At 44.2% G+C, this 20996-nt stretch overlaps 1 protein-coding gene across 10 annotated transcripts in view; it reads right to left on the bottom strand.

The window, feature by feature from the left end:
• The window catches only part of LOC135905792 (neuropeptide CCHamide-1 receptor-like), a 361484-nt gene that overhangs the window by 7520 nt on the left and 332968 nt on the right, over positions 1-20996 (bottom strand). For 2 of the 10 annotated variants that reach the window (XM_065436840.2, XM_070538499.1), the window contains exon 3: positions 20231-20392. The exons of 5 other annotated variants lie outside the window; for them this stretch is intronic. The gene's annotated coding sequence lies outside the window, so the exon portion shown is untranslated. Of the gene's footprint in view, positions 1-6324; positions 6423-15185; positions 15307-15357; positions 15492-20230; positions 20393-20996 lie in introns of those variants that run through there. 3 more of the 10 variants (XM_065436841.2, XM_070538501.1, XM_070538502.1) reach the window with 3 other exon arrangements.

The following is a 20996-nucleotide window of genomic DNA, read 5'->3' as shown; positions in this document are numbered from 1 at the left end:
TTTGTCTCGGCAAAAGTTCCAACTCAATAGTTCTATGCATCACAAACGGTTTGTGTTGTTACGTGTAAGGAAACACAATTGGGAAGACTGTTTACATGATATATTAAGGAGAAGTGCGCTACACAAGCCCAAATGGAGTGCTGCTCGCGATAAGGCTCCTCGTCGACTTCAACAACTTCCACACACGGAAAGATGCCATCGACTGCAGCTGACCGGTGGCAATATTAATATGTCGTTTGTGTTTTAACGCAGCAAATTATGAGTCAGCTTGCTCAAGTTGTATTTTATATATATATAATATTATATATTTATATTTTTATTTATATTAAATTGTGTTTATATTTAAATATTATATCATATTTATATTTTATTTTTATATTGTGTATGTGCTCATTTCCTAGTGTACCTATCCTTCCAAGTATAACTATCCTCAGGAAAGGATGTAGATTGTGAATAAAAAACAATCTATCAATTCTACTCGTGGTTGCAAGAACTCTTCGGTCTCGCAATTTGAGCATCTCCACTGTGACGGTCTGGCCTCAAGCACGACTTTTTGATCTTGCTGGAAAACCCGTCCACTTCTCTTTCGTGCTTCTGGATATGAGAAATCTTGGTTACATCATGAGAGCGCAAGATAACACACTAAAACACACGCACGTAATTACACAAAGTCCCAGGAGAGTCTCCTCTTTTTTCTGTCTTTGTGTATATGAGTGTATGTTCTTGTGCTCTTAAGCTGTTACTGAGATGGTTTGCCAACTGGCCCATCTAAAAGATCTTCCAGGACACGCGAAAGACTCTGACATACTTCGGTGCTATTCTACTTAGTAATGGGTATTCTACATGCTCCTAATTGAATATTAAGGGAGCCTCATTGAGGTAAGTGTCTTTTGAGTCTTTATTAATACGGTGTTCAATAAGGGCCGATCAATCAAGGCTTCTTTGGTGCACCTGATAATAAAGGTGGAACACTAGCCACGTTGAGACATTCATCTCACTTGAATTGGGCTTCTCGGCATTGCCAAGCCTGTGTTACGCTAGTTGTTATGCACAACACGCTACCAGCATGGCAAGATCCATATCATTCTTGGCATAGTTCCTTTCTTGCCTCCGCTGTCGTCGGAACGTAGTTGCGCGCGTTGTCACAATGTGGATAACTGGACGATATTGCGAGAATTATGTATACAGCCACCGAGCTTGATTACCCGAATATTAACAAGTAGCAAGCTTTCAAAGCGACATATTAAACTCTGGAAATCTCGAATACAGGAGGTCTCGCGACAAGGGGCCCGTTATCGAAACATCGCGTACCAGTCGTATTAGCGGAAACGTTACAAAATCAAATGTCAACAACACAGGTGTAGCGAGCAAGTGCCGAATCCGCATTCTCAATGCGCAAGCCGACACTCAGTTTAGTGGGCGCAGGTAAAAGAGGCTCAACATGTGCCTGTGGTGGTGTCTGCGTGCTTCAAATGAACGTTACTACAATCTTCAGATATATCCGAGAACCTCCGCCAGCCGGTGCTCCTGCGCCTTGCTATGAGAGTGCAAAGGGTGGCACAGAGCGTCCCTGAGCGGGCAGAGTAGTGGCACTAGCGGACAATGCAAAAGATTTGCAGACACTTGCGAACACGTATGGCAATGAAGCTACATGTCTAGGAATTAACTTACGCAGACAAAAATCGGGAATTGTCATCTTTCTTGTAGCGGTGAGTAACGATGTGGTATCAATAAAACAGTAAGCCATGCCCATAATCAAGCAATATAAGCACCTCGACGTATACATAAACAAAAGAAAGACCTACTCGAACATCCACCATGGTATAATCTGAGTGTGAATGGGAACCTTATTGCAACAGCAGTGTAACATCCAACACATTTTGTTGTACAGTCAATGTTAGGTGGTGAAAGGAGTTTGTAAAGGAGTAATGGTGCCAGCTCTAATGTTCAAAAATGATATTCTGCCTTTCGAGCCAGATATATTGTGGGCCCAGGGAAGGCGGGCTGATTAGCATTGAGGGCCCTTATTAAAACAACAAAGAAGCAGTGCAGGGTGAAATGGAAACGGCTTCTTCTGAGATCACAGAAGCGCAGAGCAAAATTAATTTTCTCGAGAGACTCAGGAACATGAGCAAAACGAAATTGGCGGCTAAAGCCCAGGCACATCTGCTCCACAAAAGATAGGACCCAGAATAGAGTAAAAACTTTTCACGAAGACAGCGGCATTATTGCCCCTCAATAACGCCTTTGATGTTCCTGTCATTCTAATATGGCTATATATATATATATATATATATATATATATATATATATATATATATATATATATATATATATATATATATATACAAACACACTCGCACGCACACACACACACACATATATATATATATGTATATATGTGTGCGTGTGTGTTTGTGTGTGTGTCTGTGTGTGTGTGTTATGTTGACTATTCTGTTGTGACTATATGTGATGACGCATTGACACGATGTATAAATCATGCGCTTACTAGTGACCGCATTATTAGCGGACAATATCATTTGTATCTTTTAGACTTTCCTCTAGAGAACTGTGGAGTCATTGAAATTGAATATTGTATGTACCATGTATTTCTGATGCCATAGTGTTACTGTGAATAAGTTGCTTGACAAGTTCTGGTGCTTGTATGAAAAGGTTATTTGATATGTAATATTGAACTATGTGTGTTGTAGGCTAGACCCATTCACAAGCTAAGGAGTAGCCGGTGCCTTAAATTGTGCGTAAACATTTCCTTATATCACATAAAAAAAAGCAGTTGAAAACACTGGCAACTCAGTAGAAAGTAACTGAGAGTTAAAACAGACAACCTGGAATGATCAAAGAGAAATCCAGATGCACAGATGGTAAATTGGATACAAGGGATCGAAACGAAAAGGACCATGGTGATTTGCAAGAATGACAGAGGTTAAAAAAATCAGCAGAGAAAATCTATGCGCTAACCGAAAAGGGTAGTGGCTTGCGTTCTGAGACTCGAGCTGTCTGTCTTAGCGTAAACACATACCGATACCAAATTTGCACCACGATTGGCACATGTCTCCTTCAAGAAGAGTATGGATACAATTGAGCCCATCCTAATGGAATGCGAAGCTATTTTAGCAATATTTTTATTTTTTTATGCGTGTAAATCACACTATAGTTTGCTGGTATCTTGTACCTTGATCACGCACTTCATGTTCCTCGTTACGGACACAAAAGTGACTCGAGCTGCCTATAACAACTATAATCCCGTGAATACAACGTAGCTATCTCGCAGACCATTTCGGTTTTTGGAAACAAAATATCCCCGCGTGCACTTTCACGCGCTTTGCCGCGTGAAACTGTCCTCCAAAATATTTAGGAAAGGAAGAAAGTTGAACGTCACAATGATCTGGCACTGTACCACCTAGGCCTCCCATCACATTTGCCCTCAAACGAAACACAGCCCTCGAGGATGTACTATACATCGAGGTGGGCGGGACTGAGGCACACAGATGGACATGCGGGAGCTCAGAAGCCAATCTTCACAGTCGTGGCAACAGAAACCTACTTTACGTAAAGCATGCAAAGATTGCCACTTAAAATGGCTCAGAAAATGAGGCATCTTATTTCCATGTTAAGATCAATCACTAGTAGAGCTACTGCAACCATAAATTGGAAAAATCTCATTGGCTCGGTCAAAGTAGACAACTAGAAACACACAACTGGAACTCTCCTCAGGACACGGGAACACCGCTACTGCCAGGCAGAGAAAAGAAAGAATAAGCATGTCACCGAAATTTTGAGATTATCTTATTTTTTAAAGTAATCTAGCATAGGAAAATACATGGTTCCATAGCAGGAAATACTACATCGGAAAAAATGCACTTCATTGTGCACAATATTGTTACTACATTGTCCAATATACGTACAACACGTGTACATAAATACAACGCTCAATGAATAAGTTATTATGCATCGGAACATACGTTTAGGTGACAGCCTTAATATGGCCTATGTTTACGTTAGGCCGCCAGTATTTGACTTTTTGTTCAGTTCATCTCGACTTTGTTAACCTCCACGGAAATTTCCCTAGGTACTGAAAAAAAGTGGCTGTGGCTTAGCTAAGGTTAAGCCCAGGATGCGAAGCATACTAGCCTTTATTTTAGTTGTTGAACCACTGTTTAGCCTGGTGAACTGCTGTTGCTTGGCTATATTTGGTTCGGCTAGACGAAGAAACAACTCATACGTTACTCTGCTTCGCCTTCAAGAGTGGAACGCGACAGCGTTCCCGTCGACCCGCCAAGGGGTGTAAGACAGTGGGCTACGGCGCAGCGACTACGCGCCCCGCATTGGACGCGGTGAGCGTCGAGCAACGCAGCGTTCGGCGCGGCAACGAAATGTGCGCCTGAGCAAGCGACGCATGCCTGAGCCTTAGAAACAGCTCGTTTCTAAGGCAACACCGCATTCACTAGAGGCGCTTTTGTACCGCTTTGAAGCATCGTACTCGTGGCTCAGTGGTAGCATCTCCGTCTCGCACACCGGAGACCCTGGTTCGATTCCCACCCAGCCCATCTAGGAAGAGTTGAGCCAAAGCCACCTAGAAACAAGCGCAGCTGCTTATATACCGCCGCGACGCCGCGAGCGACGGCGCGAGTTGGAGCCCCGTTTCTCCTGTCGTGACGTCACGGTGTCACGTGGTATTGAAGGTGACACCGCCGCGCCTGAGGAGCTGGGTTGAGCTCTCGTAATATGCTTCGCATAAAAGGAAGGCAGGCTGGGAACCTTCAACAAATGCTCCTTCCACCCCTTCCCTATGTTTTATGTTAAATGCAGGTTGTTGCGAAACTCTTACTCTAGTAGAAATACGTTAGCCCGCCTCTAGGTAGCAGGCAGTTTTTTCTTGTCATGTTTCACTCTCTTATTGCTCTCCTTTAATTTTTCTCCAGTGAGAGCAAGAATTACGGCTATCAATAGGGCGACATCTTACGGAGCGAGAAAAAAGGCCGCTCGTTCTTCGTTTTCCTACTATCTGCAGGCACAAAATATCAGTGTCCTCGTAGTGTAGAAAGGACGCAGACTAAATTAAGCGGCGCCCTCTTATAATTTTCTAACGTTCGTTTGAATATTATACCAGTACACAGCGCGGCTTCAAAATTCCACACAATTTTTTTCTCACTCTGTTCCGGAAGAGTCGTCCCCGAAGGCTTCATTGTCAGCCTTGCTATTCCAGTCTTCCGACTTCACCACCAAGTGTTTCCCTCAATCATATAGGGTGGCAGTAGTTTCCTTTTCTTTTTCGAACAGCTGCCTCTACTTTATGTTTTTACAATTATTCTCATTATCATCATCATATGTTTCCAAGGGCATGTTAGAGCTTGCAAATGACAGCGCATGGACCACATTATCGATCCCTCTTGGGCTTCATTATGTCCGCAAATCTTTTTTCATTAGTTTAATCGTCCTTATTGACCCCCTTCCTATACGATTGTATGGCCTGCGTCATTTACCCTCTCATTAAAAAAGAAATCACATTGGCTACTACTACGAATCAACGCATGCGAGAATACGCTGAGCATTTTTCAAGCAAAGGTAAAAGAAAGATATATTCAGGAATTCGCAAGCACAAATGTGCGAAAATTAAGAAAACAATATTTCTTGGTAGTTCGAATCGCTTGTAGCCGAGTGGATTAAAACAAAGCGGCAGCAATGTGACCGGGGTGAAAGCACATTGCTATATAGCATTCTTCATACCTGCTCAAGAAAATTCAGCGCCTTCTTTCATATTATACTATATTTCAATTATTTGCTTTCGTGAAGTTCGAGAACTTGTAATACAAACCAACATTCGTCAAATGACAAGGAATATATCTGAGACCTCCATGGCGCGAACATCTTACTCAGCCGCGTCAAAAGAATTATAAGAATATGTCTTTAATGTGGCCTGTTTAGGACCACAATAGTGTTGACTTCGATATTATACAACATAGGTTCAGTGTATACAGAATTTGCCTTGAAGTCCGAGCTTCAGTTAGAAAGCTTTGCTTTTATAAAAGTACCTCGCTCCTAATATTTGCTATGCAAGGCAGACAGAGATGACGTTAAAGCAATATGAAGACAGAAAGTAGCAGGTGTCCGAAGAGATACATTGTAGGGAATCTGTTCGGTTGGCGCACATGTGCATTCCACAAAAACACAGACGCGCGTGCGGGTGATAAACACTGGCGACAAGGGCGGCCAAGGTTTATAATATGATAAAAAACATATAATATTATTTTCTTTAAAAAATCCATATAATTTTACCATCCAGAGCCGTGCGCTACCACGTACCGCTAAGCCAACTGTGCAGCTTATGGATGGCGAATTCCTCGGCGTATATCAGCTTCACGGGGCGCAGTGCAAGCCAGGTGGCGACCAGCCCCGAAGTAGGCGCCTCCCTAACGGGGATCAAAACACAGTAATAGAACAGCGAGGGCTTCAAGCAAAGGTGGCGCAATAGCATAAATGCATACACCACCCAGTTTCTCAGGACTCGCAACTGATTAAATATAAAGGGCAGGTTGAGAACAAACTTCGCCCACACGGACAGACGGAACGAAGGAACCGGAACGTTGCCGGCATAACTTCAAGAACGCATCCATCGCGACCCTGCTCTACAGTGACTCGGCGGCTAATCTCTTGCGTTAAATCTGTATAGTTCCGCTCCGCAGGAACGACATTGCGAGATTAACCTTAGGCGCGACCATTCCAGTGAGCTTAAAACTGGAGCTAAATGTTGTCTCCTCGGTCCCTGTATTCCATACCTGAGACTTAGTTTAGTAATATGGCTGTCCACTCCAGTTAAGCTGAGAAGGAGCGAAAACCGACGAGCTCTTCCAGACTATTCTATTTTCTATTTTTGCGTCCCTTATACTCCTTTCCCTGTGAGGAGCGAAAGGGAGACAAAGGAGGAAGAAGGAAGGCGTGCAGGCCAGCGTCAATCAGATGTTTAATTTTCCTCACTAGCATTGTTAACCGACGTTAGCTTGCGATTACTGCGCGCAAAACTTAGTGACGGAGGACATGGCAATTGTGTCCCATCCTGAATAGTGAGAAGCTGGTGATACCAGCAGGTCAGTGTAGCGTTTCAAATTTCCGGATGCCGGTCCCAAACGCGCCTCCCACAGCATTTTTTTACATACCAAATTTAAAAGAAAACCTCCATAATTTATTAGCATTGCAACACATGATCTCATGAACCGGGATGCTGTAACCGCGAAGATTTTGAGCGAGAGGGATGTTTCGTATTTGTCATAAACGTTGGCATGTAGGCACTCGTAAGTAAGAGCGCACGCAAAAACACCCGCAGTTATTCCCTGTGAAGGTTTAGGTCGTAAATGTTAAGTTTAGACAAAGATTCAGCGCTGAATGTATTCTATTTAAAGGGGCCCTAAACTACTTTTTATGAAAATCCAGAAAGGCATCAGAAGTGAAAACAGGCTATTGTAAAAATACATTACCTCAAAAAGTACCTCAATGCGTTCAGCAGAAGCGGAGTTATTGGCACTCAAACAAGGCATTAGCTGTGCTCCCGCTCCTTCTTCAATGCCTTGCACTGCGAAGGCTACGGCGCAGTGGGGCGCGCTCACAACAATCCGCCTTCTAAATGTCACCGTGGCACGCAGTTCAAATTTCATTTTGGATGTCAACGTAGACGCCACGATTACCGCCTTTGGTGCCTAGGACGCGCTAGAGTGTACTATATGCTATAAACATAAGCCAAACGCGGTTGTACTTAGCGAACCGCAGTGCCCCTAGCCAGTGGACTCGTGGCAACACCCCACGGCGGCCGCGGTATCTACGCCATGTAGCTGTCCACAGCTTGATGTCAGCTATGGCCCTATAGCAGCCGTCAAAGGAAATGACGAAATTGTGCGCCTAGGAGAGAGTGAGGACAGGGCATTTTGTTGAAAAGAGAGCGTTTTGAGATAAAGGTGAATTCGCGAACCGCTTGCGAGCTTCACACACCGCGTACGACAGCAAAACTTGGCTGAGATGTTCACAGCAGCGTATGCTACCCACGGATTATATTATTTCATGAGCCCGAAGGGGTGGTTCAGGGCGCCTTTAAACTATACGTCTGATAGTAAGTTATAGTTAGTGTTTGCGATATTTTTCTGTCACCTTGTGCTAAGCCTCTTGTGTGTCATATGCCTAATTACACAAAAAAGACGTGAAAAAAAGGCGGGAGAAGACGCTAACATGTGCACCGAAACCACGGAGGGGACTACTGTTATTCGCTAAACGTATGTTAGATGGCGCCATAACACCGCCCTGCAGCAAGCAGATGGCTTCACAAAACGGCCTGGTATCTGCAAAAAAGCGGGCACCATCACGGAGTTGCAACCTCACGAAGTCGACCTCGACCTCACAAATAGGTAGAGGTGAGGCTGGCATTTGCTAAAAACTCTCGGGGTGAGTTCAACATTGTGTTACCTCCACATCATGTGTGAATTTTTTGCAGTGAGACTCACTACTCCGTCAGGTCAAGCTTCACAGTTAAACCTTTTCTCAACTGCTTAATGGATGCTCGGCTTCTGCCGAACAAATGAGTCCACAGTATTAGCCTTTGTCCTTATACAAATTTTTACTTATTCCAAAATATGTGCACATACGCTGTTAGATGCATTGACATAGCATATTTTGTGCCTGAAACTTTGTAATGAAAAACCTTTTTTACAAAACGTTATGTTTCATTTGTTTTATTGTGGTTTTGATCTATCCCTTCCGAGGGGTCGGACACCTCTTCTTGGACGTCAGCACGGGAAAGGCTTACGCAGTTTAGAAGCCGACCGCCATATGAGTTTCAGTTTGGAGAGCCGACCTTAAATGACAACTGAAAGAACATATTAAACGGAATTAGATCCATGGATTATTCGTCTATAGATATCTGTCATCCTCCTCTGTGTTCAAGTATACTACTTTGCTGCACGGAAAATTGCCAGTGGGGGTAGTGCAGCTGGTGCTCAGTTTAAATCGCCCACGGCGAACGAACGAGCTGACGTAATCCCCACGTGAACTCCAGGTGACCAGAGAGTCCCAAGACCATAGTCAAAAACAGGCGGCAGCACAGCCGTTTTTTTATTTTCGGCATTTGTTCACTTACACAAACTTTGTTTTCGCTACTAATCAAAAATACTCCTTGTTAAAGAAGCTTGCGCGTTCAATCCAGCTGAGTTTCTTATTTTGTATCAGTATCACTGTAACTTCAATAAAGGGCTTGAGTTGAGGTCTTGGTAGCTGCCAGAACAGGTAGTCTCCTCTCCCGAAAACACCTCAACCACATGGCGTAAAGTTGGGATTGAGTGAGTCGTTCAAATGCGATTGCAGAACGAGGTCAGTTCGAGGTCTTTGAAGTCATTCGCCCACCTTTGTTCTGAGCCTTCAGGCGTAAGTTAGCCAGAGCGCACCTGAAGCGGCAGTTGATGATCCAGAGAACATACGTGAGCGACGTCATGTGCAAGACAGACCTCAGCTCACCATCACCCATTCTTTCATCCAAAGTATTTTGTTTGTTTATTTGCTTGTTCGTTCCTTCGTTTATATTGTTATCTACATCACATTCTATTCTAACATTTCATAATTCACTGAGCTTCACACTGTTAAGGTCCTTACACTTTCGCTAAATAACGCGCAAGCAGTGAACAGAAATTCAGGCCTATTGCGTGTATCTGCAGAAGCTTCCTGTGATCATGGCCAACATATAACGTATTCAAAAGAAGCTTTAACTCGGAACAAACTTCGATCGTTTTCTATTAATATACACGTGAAACGCAGATATGTTCTCATTATACAACAGCTGAACCAACTGAAATAAAATTTGATGCATTTAGAGACGAAATTGAATTCTATAAGTCGTAGCAAGCGAAACTTTCCTTTAAGGCCTCGTGTTTGTTAAAAAATTTACAAACATTAGCCAGCAACAAATAAAAGTTAGGTTGAAGCAATAAGTTTACAAATTCGTAACTCTGCGCCAAAAGACAGTTGGCGTTCCATACACTGCATTCGTTAGAGCGTCTAAAGAGTACAAATATGATATGAGAGTTTGCAGTTTACGCAAGTTTGTCAGAACATTTACGCAGATTTAGCGTAAGTCCAGCTTATAAATCTAATCAGTATTACGGAATAGTAACAATCGACCAATTTTGTCTCCTTAAGATGTCTCTAAATGGGCACCCTACAGATCTGTGGTAACATATACTATTGCTGAGTTATCATTGTAAACTTGATGTCTCAGTTCCAAGTTGCTTTTTTTTAGATTGTGGAATTCTCAAGTATTTTTGTAAAAAAAAGCATTAATGGCCTAAATACCAAAGTTGCTTTCTATGCTCGATAGCCTTTACATTTTATTTCGAATGCAACAAACCTCGTCAAATTTTACGCACTTTATACCACGCAAAACAATTTCCTTGTTACCATATATTTACATTGGATCTCCTCAAGTAAAGCTACGTCTTAAATCAACAGCAGCTAAGAAATATTGTGGCCGCTTGCGTCATAAAGCAAGATCCCGGCCGCAGGCCTCGACGCTGATCAGCATCGTCTCGTCTTCCTGCTTTCCGTTACGTTACGCATCGGTTAATCCCAATTTCCAGCTTGGCAACAAAAGCTAACTGCGCTTCGCCAAGAAGGGAGTGTGTTGGTGCGTCGCCTGGTCGGTGAGAAAGTAAACAGGATTGGCTGGGCAACCTTGATCAACTACGCTGCCCGCCTCTGACCTCTGTCCTGACGTTATAGTTACATTGCTCAGCGCTTCCTTTCCAGCAAGTGGGAGATGGGCTCGTCTCACAACCCCCAAATGCAGTGTCGGCAAAAGTATACAGGGTGTTTCACCTAAGTGGATCGAAGCATTGAAAGAATCCACGTCTGGGTTACGAGAATGTAACCAACTTAGTACTGTTCGCGGTCCTGCTGGGCGACGCAAAGTAATATTTGCTATGAGCTTAGGTAATTCACTGATAATAATTGTTTAGCCAACTTTAACACACACACAGAGCATAAATTTTGTGTTTGATGAAACACAATAGAAATTAGAAGCCCCAAAATAGGCACGATGGTCACGCCATCTGTAGTTTTTGTCCCCTCCCCGAAACCCTCTTGACCTTGATGAACTTGTCTAATCCAAGGTGTTTTTTTTTACTTTACTCGCAATGTCCACACAACAGTCCTAAAACAAATTTCTGAGCCATGCATAGGGCCCGCAAGGAAGTGGCAGCTATAATCGACACGCGCCTATGGGAACACCCTTGAAACATTGCGAAAGAGAATAAGGCAAGCGCAGGAGCGAATATTTCAGGACGAGTGTTTCGGCAAAACCCAGGAATCTACATCAGGTTTCACAGATCGATGTGCCAAGAATCAACAGCCTTGATTCGCCATGCTCGCATGTACAGGCGAATTATCCAGTTCACCGGAAAACCCCTTTCGTCTATAGACCGGATAGGTATTTTGCTTGCCGACCAAACCGATGCTCCCGAGTGTAAAAGAAAAATCGGCATAGGGCGTATCAGCACGGAAACACAGACGCCGAGAGACATGAAGGCAAGAAGAGAGCAAGAAGCGCTGAAATAAATAAATGAATAGATAAAAGTTAGACTGCGTGAGGAAAACCCGCAGCCAAGAGATAACCCGAAGTGAAGGCAAGGAAGGGCGAGTGGCCCGTCATTGATGCAGCAATGTATCGGGTTTCTGGCAGTGTTTATGTTTAGGGGACCTGCCTCACTCAGCTGCCGTATTACATAAATAACCTTTTTTTCCCCTATCTTTCTCAAGTACTTGATCAATTGGTTCACTAAAGACACCGTCTTCTTTGTATATGCACTAGCTGACAAATCATGCATTTTCTTTTTGCCATATTCTTCATAATTAATTTCGCTAATGCTCTTCCTGGACTCGCGAATTCAGTTTCAATGTATTCGGTCAGTGAACAAGATAGGAAACTAATGTTATTCTGCAAATTACCAGTTATGGAATGACGACCGCGATTAGGTGTCCTCGTGACGTGTTGCTCAAATGCAACCGCAAAATAATACTAAGGAAATGGCGACAAAACCATCACTACAGAAACTAGAACTTATAACAACAGACCTGCGTGAACCTGCTTCGCCAATGACCACGGTTTCTGCGAATGTATTCCAATGCGGGGGGGAAACAGAGCAGCAAGCTTCGCGCGCGGATCATGTTTTACAGAAACAGCTCGTCACTATTTCGACAGCAATTGTGCAGAAAGTTCCTTGGCAATTCCTCGAGTCCAGAGTAATAGTAAAAATGACAGCAGTGAGATCGGGCGCTGTCTCGCGCTATCCGTGCTGCAGAGAAGCTTTCCATCGCCCAATAGTATAAGAATACTGCTTGTGTGTATGTCTACGTTTGTCTTCGTGCTCAAGGTTTCTGACACGTTGAAGATGTTTCTCGAGAAGCATCGAAGGACGAGCGCACCATTTCTGAACTTTAACATACGATCGTAAAATGTGGAATGAATGCGATAAGCGCATACCTACGCGACATCTTAAGGAACAGAAGACGGTCGACTCACATAGCATCACAGGCTATCCAATAATCAGGGATGGTGATATCATATTCTAAAAAAAAAATGACAACCGTTTCATCAAAAAGTTGAACACTGAGGAATTGTTCCTCAGTTTGACTTTTTTCCTCAGTATAGCAATTTATTTGGGCACCTTCTAGCTGCAGTAGTGTTCTGGAATTCTATATTGGAAGACCACAATTCTAGGCCTATTATATTAGGGAATACTTGTATGGATGATAAAGAACACTATATGAGGTAAAAAAAGAAAGAAATAGAGGGCTGTTGTGAAGAAAATCTCACTGACAACGTGCAAAATCTCACTGCAATAACGAATTACCTAGACAGAATTGCTGCGTAAAACTCAAAGAAACACCAACTCATCGCAAATGGAAATGTGATGGGAAGGGGGTATCCTCGTTAAGGCGCTGTTATTTACGTGACGATGGTGGTTGGCGCACTCCTGCGCGCACTCCTGTCGATGGTGGTTGACGCACTCCTGAGCGTCACGAGAACGGAAATGCCACCGTTACACAGCGTAAGAATACGTTACTATTGGGTTTCCACACTTCGCCTACTTGTCCTTCCCGCCAAGGATTCATTGGCAGCGAATGCTTACGCATTAGGGTGACTGGTAGTTGTGAACTTTAAGTGAATAAGCCGATCGCGCTCGTCAAGCTTTCACTCGTCGTATGCGATCCTTGTGATGTAAATAAACATAACCTATACCTGGCCTGGGGTCGAATCAACGACGGTGTGCTTTCAAGTCAATATACTAACCACTGTACACCACGACTGCTTTCGTTATACGTGGTTCTTAAGACATTAATGTACATGGAACACATGTCCCCCCACCCTTGGATTGGAATCACATCTCAATACATATGATTTGCGCCTGCGAACTTACTGAGGGCGACTTATGGAACTAGTTAGCTTCCTTTACCGAAATAATTTCTTTCTGTTAACAACTCTATGACAAACGAAAAGAGACATATGGAGATATGTGTCCCTGTGTACCGTCACGGAATGCTGGATACCAATTCGCAGCGTTCACTTGGTGGTGGCGCTTTTATTTTATAATAGACGCTTGAAATGAATAAATTTGCATACTTTGTGTCTTTACGTATGACATGGTTTATTTTAGATAAAAGCTTTCATTCTTCAAAATTATGGCAGGGAAACAACGCAATTTCCTCGTACTGGAAGAAAAGATTCCCCAAAATGTTCGCGGATGACAACGACAATGAGTCTGCTTTAAAGCTTGACAAAAATATTTTTACAACGTTATTTAGCGCAGGAATAGAGGCAGTACACGCAGAGAAAACAGAATATTTAAAGCCACCTGAAAAAGTGAAGGAGAGAAAGTGTGTCAGCCCAAAATCTCGCAATTACTGCTCCAAAAAACTATATGTGTAGCCAAAGGGACATCGAATAGAAGATGTACAAAGCAGCGAATCACAGCTCATTGCCGCGTGCGACGCAGGGAAATAAAGCGTATTCCCCAGGGCAAAAAACCGGCTGATCATCTTAACAAAAAACTTTTTTCTGTTATGAATTTGGAGAGCTTCGTAAAAATGCTTGTAAACGAAAAGACTTGGTATGCTGAGCGAAGCGGGAACATCTTCATAACATCGGCAGAAAAAAATTACGGGCTTACTGGTTGCCAACCTTCGGGTGAGCTATCACGTCTTGTCTGCTCAAAGGTAACTTGCGAAGAGGACTGAAAGTCAGAAATTAAGTACTGACTTCGAGTGTTATTTGAATTCCTGGACATCGGAGTACACATTGCCTAAATCATGCGCATCAAACTGTGAACTGACGAGTCCACTATGCCCGCTCTGACACCCCTGCATCTCTGGCAAGCTGTCACGCAGTTTCTTATCGAAACATTTCTGAGCTGATCGTGGAGCACAAGTCTTGAGCAAATGTACAGGCGCATAAGAATGTGTGAAAGACAAGAAGCTCCCCTACACCAAAGCTCGAAAACCGCGTATTAGCCCGCTGCAACATTTGCAATGTTCACTTGCGATTCCCTACTGCAAGATATTGCTTGATGGAGTTTTACGGTGGAAGCAGCTGATAAGAAAATCAGCTGCTTCCACCGGCACACGTAAACGTTCGACTCCCTTAAGCTACATAGGGACACATATGTGACGATGTATATAATATAAGCCTATCAAGAGTATATTTTTGAAGACCGTTTCATTATTGCTTCGAAGGCCCAAATACGGAAAATACAATACATCGATAATTTATCGATGTATAAGCCGGGCACAATGTACGGCTTAGGGCCCTTCTCTTCAATACTGCCGGGAATTCTCTAAACGTGCTGAAGAGTAGGGAACTCATAAGCGATGTTCGCTGTAGTGGAGCTAACCGCATCGTAGAGTAACCAGGGTATGGGTGAATTCCTTTTTTGCTTCTACTAGGCAGCTGAGCGACTATTAATAGCGCGTGTGCCATTGCAGAATAATTATATCTTAAAGACCTTGGTCATTCGTGAATTATAAAAGTAATGGGCGGAGTCTAACAGCATACTCGATTCAGACACACATCTAATCTTCGGAATGCCCCTGTTCGTTGGCTTGCGGTGTAAGGCAATAAAAAAACCACAGTCACTACCTACGCTGCAAGGCAGTACGCCCTAGCCCGCTGGGCCCCTTCGCCGTAAGGTACGAGTAACAACAGTCCAGCAGAAAGAAAAACACATGAACGTGGGACCAACAAACAGAACGCCCAAAATCAGCTCATCTGCCACGGCCGGTCCAGCGGTAGAGTAGCAGCCGCTTAGAACTCACAGTGCAGCAAATCCTTAGAGGACGTCGCATGACGGAAGGACGCAGCAGCGGGCGACGCGTCGATGGCGCAGGCAGGTATACGTACACACGCGCACACAAGCACACGCGCACTCCGGAGCAAAACAACGCCGCTCATGCCCTTGGCTGTAGCAGCACCCAGGGGACTCGCCGATCCCAGATCCGAAACTGCTTCGCGCTTCACGGGCGCGTGCGTGGGCGCACACCGACACTCGCACGCACATACACAAACTCCAGCAGGTACGGTCCCACTCTTGTTGAGACAATGGACGCCGACGTCTTGCGCTGTCCACTGAACGACAGAGCGCAGCGCGCACAACTTGTCAAGACGAGGCACTGCGCAACGGGGGCTACCGCGCGGCGGTACGCTGCCCCTACGACTGCGCTATAGCTCCACGCGTCTCGCCGAAGCCGTCGCGGCCGGCATCACTGCCGACCACCACAAAAGGCAGGGTTTGGAGCGCAAAACGCGGCTTCGTCCCTCTCCCTCTGCCTCCTTGTCCTTCCCGCTATTGCATTTCTGGTTTCTTTCGTTCCCTCTTTCTTTCTTCCTTCAGTTCTTTCTTTTTTTGAATCGAGGCATTGAGCAATAGCGTCGTGCGAAAGGCAGTCCGCCGCCAACGATGTCGTCGTGTAAGAAGTCCGAGCGTTCCCCAGCGCCCATGAAAATTCTTTCTCTATCAATTCGTTCTATCGCTACGTTTGCGTGTGAAAGTGTGTGTGCGTGTGTGCGTGCGTGTGCGTGTGTGTGCGTGTATGTGTGTGTGTGTGTATGTTTATTTGGTTTCGCTTTCTTGTTTGTTACTCTCTCCAAACATCCTCACGGAACGCTTTCCCTTCCACAAATAAACTGTCCGTGGAGCAGCTCCTTCCACTTGGTGTGGTCACCCTCGCCGCCAGGTATTCTACGGTCTTATTCAAAAGACCGGTTTCGCAGCACTCTCATGTCTTCGTGTGTGTTTTCCCTCGAAGGTCATTAGCAATCGCTCATTCCACGAACCCTAGTCGCCCCCCAATCCGCCCTGTGGCGCAAGGTATTCGCCCCCCCCCCCTCCCCATCCTCAACTCCTCTCCTTCCCATGCCGTCCTTAAAGGACACATGGGAAATGCGTACTTCCCCGCAAAACTTGCTCTGCTGCTATCGCGCTGAAACTGCGTATTGCGAACCTCCTTTTCCATTTTACGTCTAGGTAATGCGTTTCCCAGTTGCTTCTTTCATTTGCATCTTTATTCGCCACGGACGCCTTTGCACGAGGGAATCAGTGGTTAGCAGATGTAGCGTCTGGGCTGTCGTCCAACGACACGCCGGACGCTTGCGAAAATGAAGGGGTTGCCCCGTGTTCAAAGGGCATAAGGAAATGGCCGTGGAAAAGCCACCACCACAAGGGGAGGCCGGCATATTCTTTATTTAAGTATTATTATTCGTTAGACTTCGTTTTCGTACACAGGAGCTCGCAATACGCGATGCTTGAAGGGCGCATCTAACACGCGTGAAAATTTCGGGGAGTCGGAAAGGAGGGGGAAACCCGAGTGTTGCCAGGTGGCCAGTTGCGCAAGAAAACAGAAAAGAAAAAGAAACACGTCGTGCTCTTATCTGCGCCTGCCTCGTTAACAGCTATTATACCTGCCGCATAGGTAGGTACCTCTCGAGAGTCATTTCATATCTGGCGGGTGGACGGCGCGGCGAGCATTAAAGGGCACTTTAAACGCCTCGGAGAGCTCAAGAAACAACTGATGCGGAGAGTAAGCAAAAGGAAATAAAGAAATGCAAAGCGGAAATCAATGCGCGTGCGATGAATTGAGGAGGTCGTTAGCCGGCGAACAGTATGCGGATAATGTGCGTGCGGGCGCCGGCGTACGAATGACTGATCGATCTCGTTGTACGACACCGAAGGTCAAACGCGATTTCCATGCATTTCGCGGAGCGGCCAGCTGTAGCAGCGACATCGAAAGCGAGAACGCTTAAACGGATAACGAATGGTGGCGACGACACCGAAGTGTTTTGAAATTTCTCTGACGAGGCGCAAGGGAAATGTGAAAGGCTACAGACAGAAAAAAAAAAAACTTAAAAGATTGGGAGCCTTTTAACGATGGTTTTACTGACTTTGCTGCCACTAAGGGTGTGTTGGAAATAGGTAGTGGGCAGGTAGGGTTAGCTGAGGTTCAACTGGAGAGGTTGGAAGCAGAACGCCTGCAGCTACAGCTTTTTATTTTATCGAAAATGTAAAGTTGTTTTATGAAGTTATAAGATCGAAATGAAAAAAAAATATTCATATAAAGGCTCCTTCAGCAGGCGCAAAGACAGCAGTCAAGACATGCGTGAACGCGCCCTTGAATGCCTAATGTTAAACTTTATGCCGTAAACACACACCTTACCACGCATTCGAAGCGCTCACACTGTTCAGACCTCCTTGTTGGAACCACCGGTATGCTTTGATGATGCTTTGGTGTATAAATGACGCTGTACACCACGGGTCTCGAAGTTTAATTCATCGCTAATGCTTAATCGCCTTATTGACTTATTGTACTAATTCGTAAAGCCTCTCGGCGCTAACAGAAGGGTATTAGTGGAAGACGTGGTCTACGTGGTCGTCGCAACCACAAGTGTATCACGCATCACTTCTGATCTCAATTACGATGAGGAAAAGGAGCAGTGATAAACCGAGGCACCTGTGAATTTTCATGCGCCTGTACATATATAGCGGTAGATCGGTAAAAAGTATCAAAGAAGTCATCCCAGCAAAGTGCACGGCGTAGAAGAGGGGGAAGCAGAATCAATTCGGCTTTGATATGAGCCGCTTCAGCTGAACCTGAACATTGCAAAAAAAAAGAAAAAGAGTGACAAAGAGTCCGACAACTGAATACAAAGCAGCCGAATGTAGACAATAAAATATTCCTGTAAATTTATTCCACTTGAAACATCTGGCCAGCCCTACGGAGCCTACATATTTAACCTAGAGCATGCTTCCGGCATATAACCCTGGATACATGGCCTTCACTACCAGACCCTATTGGACTGCACGAAACAAACGTGTTTATGTATCTGTAACCACGTGTATATTACGCCTAAGGGCAAGCTCCCGAAGCTATAAATAAGATAATATTAACAACACTAATAATAAGAATGAAATATCGACAAGGTGACACAGCTACTGCAGGTTACACGGGCTCGCAAGTCTGGTGCAATTGCAGAGTGCATAGAGGGGGAGAATAAAGCAATAAGAAAGAGGCAGGTAGATTAGCCAGGCTGAGCCTGGTTGGATACTCTACATTGGAGAAGGGGGAAAGGGGAGTGAAATATGAGAACTCGGAGAACGCTTCACCGCATCTGGGGACACACACACGCGCAATGAAGCATTCACTGTTCAGTTCCATCACAAGCGATCGTATAGGTTGGTGCACCTCAAGACTCGCAGCAGCATTCTTTGTGGCTTTGCACATGCTGACGTTCAAAGCAATGGTATCGGGACCTTTCCGTTCAGTAAAAGGGGACCAGCCGCGGTAACCCGGTGGCCATGTCAGTGCGCTGTTGAGCTCGTGGTCGTGGCTTAAGAGGAAGCTTTAGCTCGAGCCCAACTCCGACGAGGCCTATTCAAATACATGTAAAACGCAAAAACGCTTTCTAAGACAATCCGTGGACGGATTTTAATGAAATTTCTTGCGTTGAAGAGAGAAAGGTAAATTCCATGGACTGTGTGAAGCGGAATATTGATTTAGGACCTGAGTGTTGTTAAAAAGAATTTCAAAAATTCGAAAGCTTGAAAAAAATTAGAAGCAAGTTCACAAATTTATACCTATGCATGAAGAACAGGGATTGCGGCTTTGTAAACGGCATCCGCTATATCATTGAAAGCAGACAAATTTGATATGTCAATTTATATCGTACGTGAGTTTGTTACGTTGTGTACAAGGGTTCTGCAAAAGCTATATTTCCATATTACAAATTTTTTTTTCACATTCATGTGTAACATATCAGTTTTGTCCACTTAAGATTTACTATTAGATGCAAGTAGCACAATTGTGATATCGTTTTTTATTGCCAAGTTACAGAGTTGTAAACTTGATAGTTTCATTTTTTGAAAATTGGGATATTTGCCAGTTCTTAATGAAAAATTTACGACGTAAATCAAAAATTCGAAACTAAAAGTCATTAGATTTTAAGTTTTTATTTTAAATGCAACAAACCTGGCCAAATTTGTTGCAGTGGTTGTTGAGAAAAACGAATTCTCCTTTTACGTGTATTTAGGTAGGAGCAGCCGAGCTAAAGCTTCCTCTAGAATCCCGGCCACGGCGACTGAATATCAATGGAGGTGAAACGAACAAAATGCTCGCGCATTTACATTTAGGGGCGCGTTAAAGAGGACCAGGTGGTGAAAAGTAATCCTGGGTTCCCTTCTATATGGCGTACCTCAGAATTTCTTTTAGATCGGTTTGAAAGGCACGTAATCTAGGAATATGGCGGAGGATGTTTTAATCAAAAGAAAGGAGAAGTTGCCCGGAAGAGCATGTCTCCAGCCTGGTACTCCTCAGACTGTCACAAAGTTTTCCTAAACAGGTCTCGAGGGCAAGCCTCTGATTTTCGTGCGATGTGCAAACATACAAGCGCTTTATAGCTTCCTATGTGCCACATGTATCACGATTGGCGCTGCCAGTACTGGTGCGTCCCAAACTGGAATACGCCTGCGCAGTATGGGAGCCACACTTTTCAAACCTTCTTGAAAGCGCTTGAATCTATTCAAAACCACGTAGCTAGGCTTACTTACTCGAATTTTTACTTTCGGGCTCGTATAACAAAACCTAAATCAAGTACTAATCTTGTCAGCCCAAAATCAGGGTGAAAAATGTCATTACTCACGGCTTGGAACTTCTTTCATCCCACCAGCTCGTTGCATATTCAGTCGTAAGCACTACTCCAAAGCTGTCTATCCCCAGTGCACTCATACTTCTGCCAATCAGCCTTCTTCGTACAAATAGCAAAGGACCGGGATGACTTGCCTCCCCACGTCGTGCTGCACTCCTATTCAGCAGATTTCAAGAATAGTATCAATTATGGGTATTTAGGAATGTATACAGCATTTGTGAATGTATGCACTAGTTGTCAATGTCAATGTTTAACCTTATATGCAACATCCTGACTAGAGGCTTTTGAAGTAATCATATAAATAAATAAATATCTATAAATTGTGCTATGGATTTGGCTGTAATTCATAAAATTATTCGTAGCGTCAAAGAAGGCATCGCCATTAGCTTGTATTTCATTCCTCCGGTGGTTAATATTTAGTATGTTTGGAAAGAACGATAGGGTCGAAGCGATGCAGGGTGTGACCATGAGCAATCACACACTTCCACGGAATTTTCAGTATGTAGTCGTTTTTGTGCAACAAACAACTCGTTATTTCTTACACCTTTGAGCAAGCATTCTTTTGAATATCAAGTCAGCAAATTTCACCTTGAAACAGTAATTGCACAGTAGATCTCACGCACTAAGTCAATTTTTCTCGAATCGAGAAACGCTGCTGGCACAGGTTTCACCAAGAGAATGACTATAGCAAGATGCTGCCATGTCACTGTCTTACCGTATACTGTGAAACAGCTAAGTATGTTGCTGCCCTAGAATTATA

Source organism: Dermacentor albipictus, chromosome 5, assembly GCF_038994185.2.
Source record: "Dermacentor albipictus isolate Rhodes 1998 colony chromosome 5, USDA_Dalb.pri_finalv2, whole genome shotgun sequence".
In the NCBI taxonomy this organism is placed as follows: Eukaryota; Metazoa; Arthropoda; class Arachnida; order Ixodida; family Ixodidae; genus Dermacentor; species Dermacentor albipictus.
The sequence above is the reverse complement of the archived record's forward strand: the minus strand, read 5'-3'. Positions and strand labels throughout refer to the sequence as shown.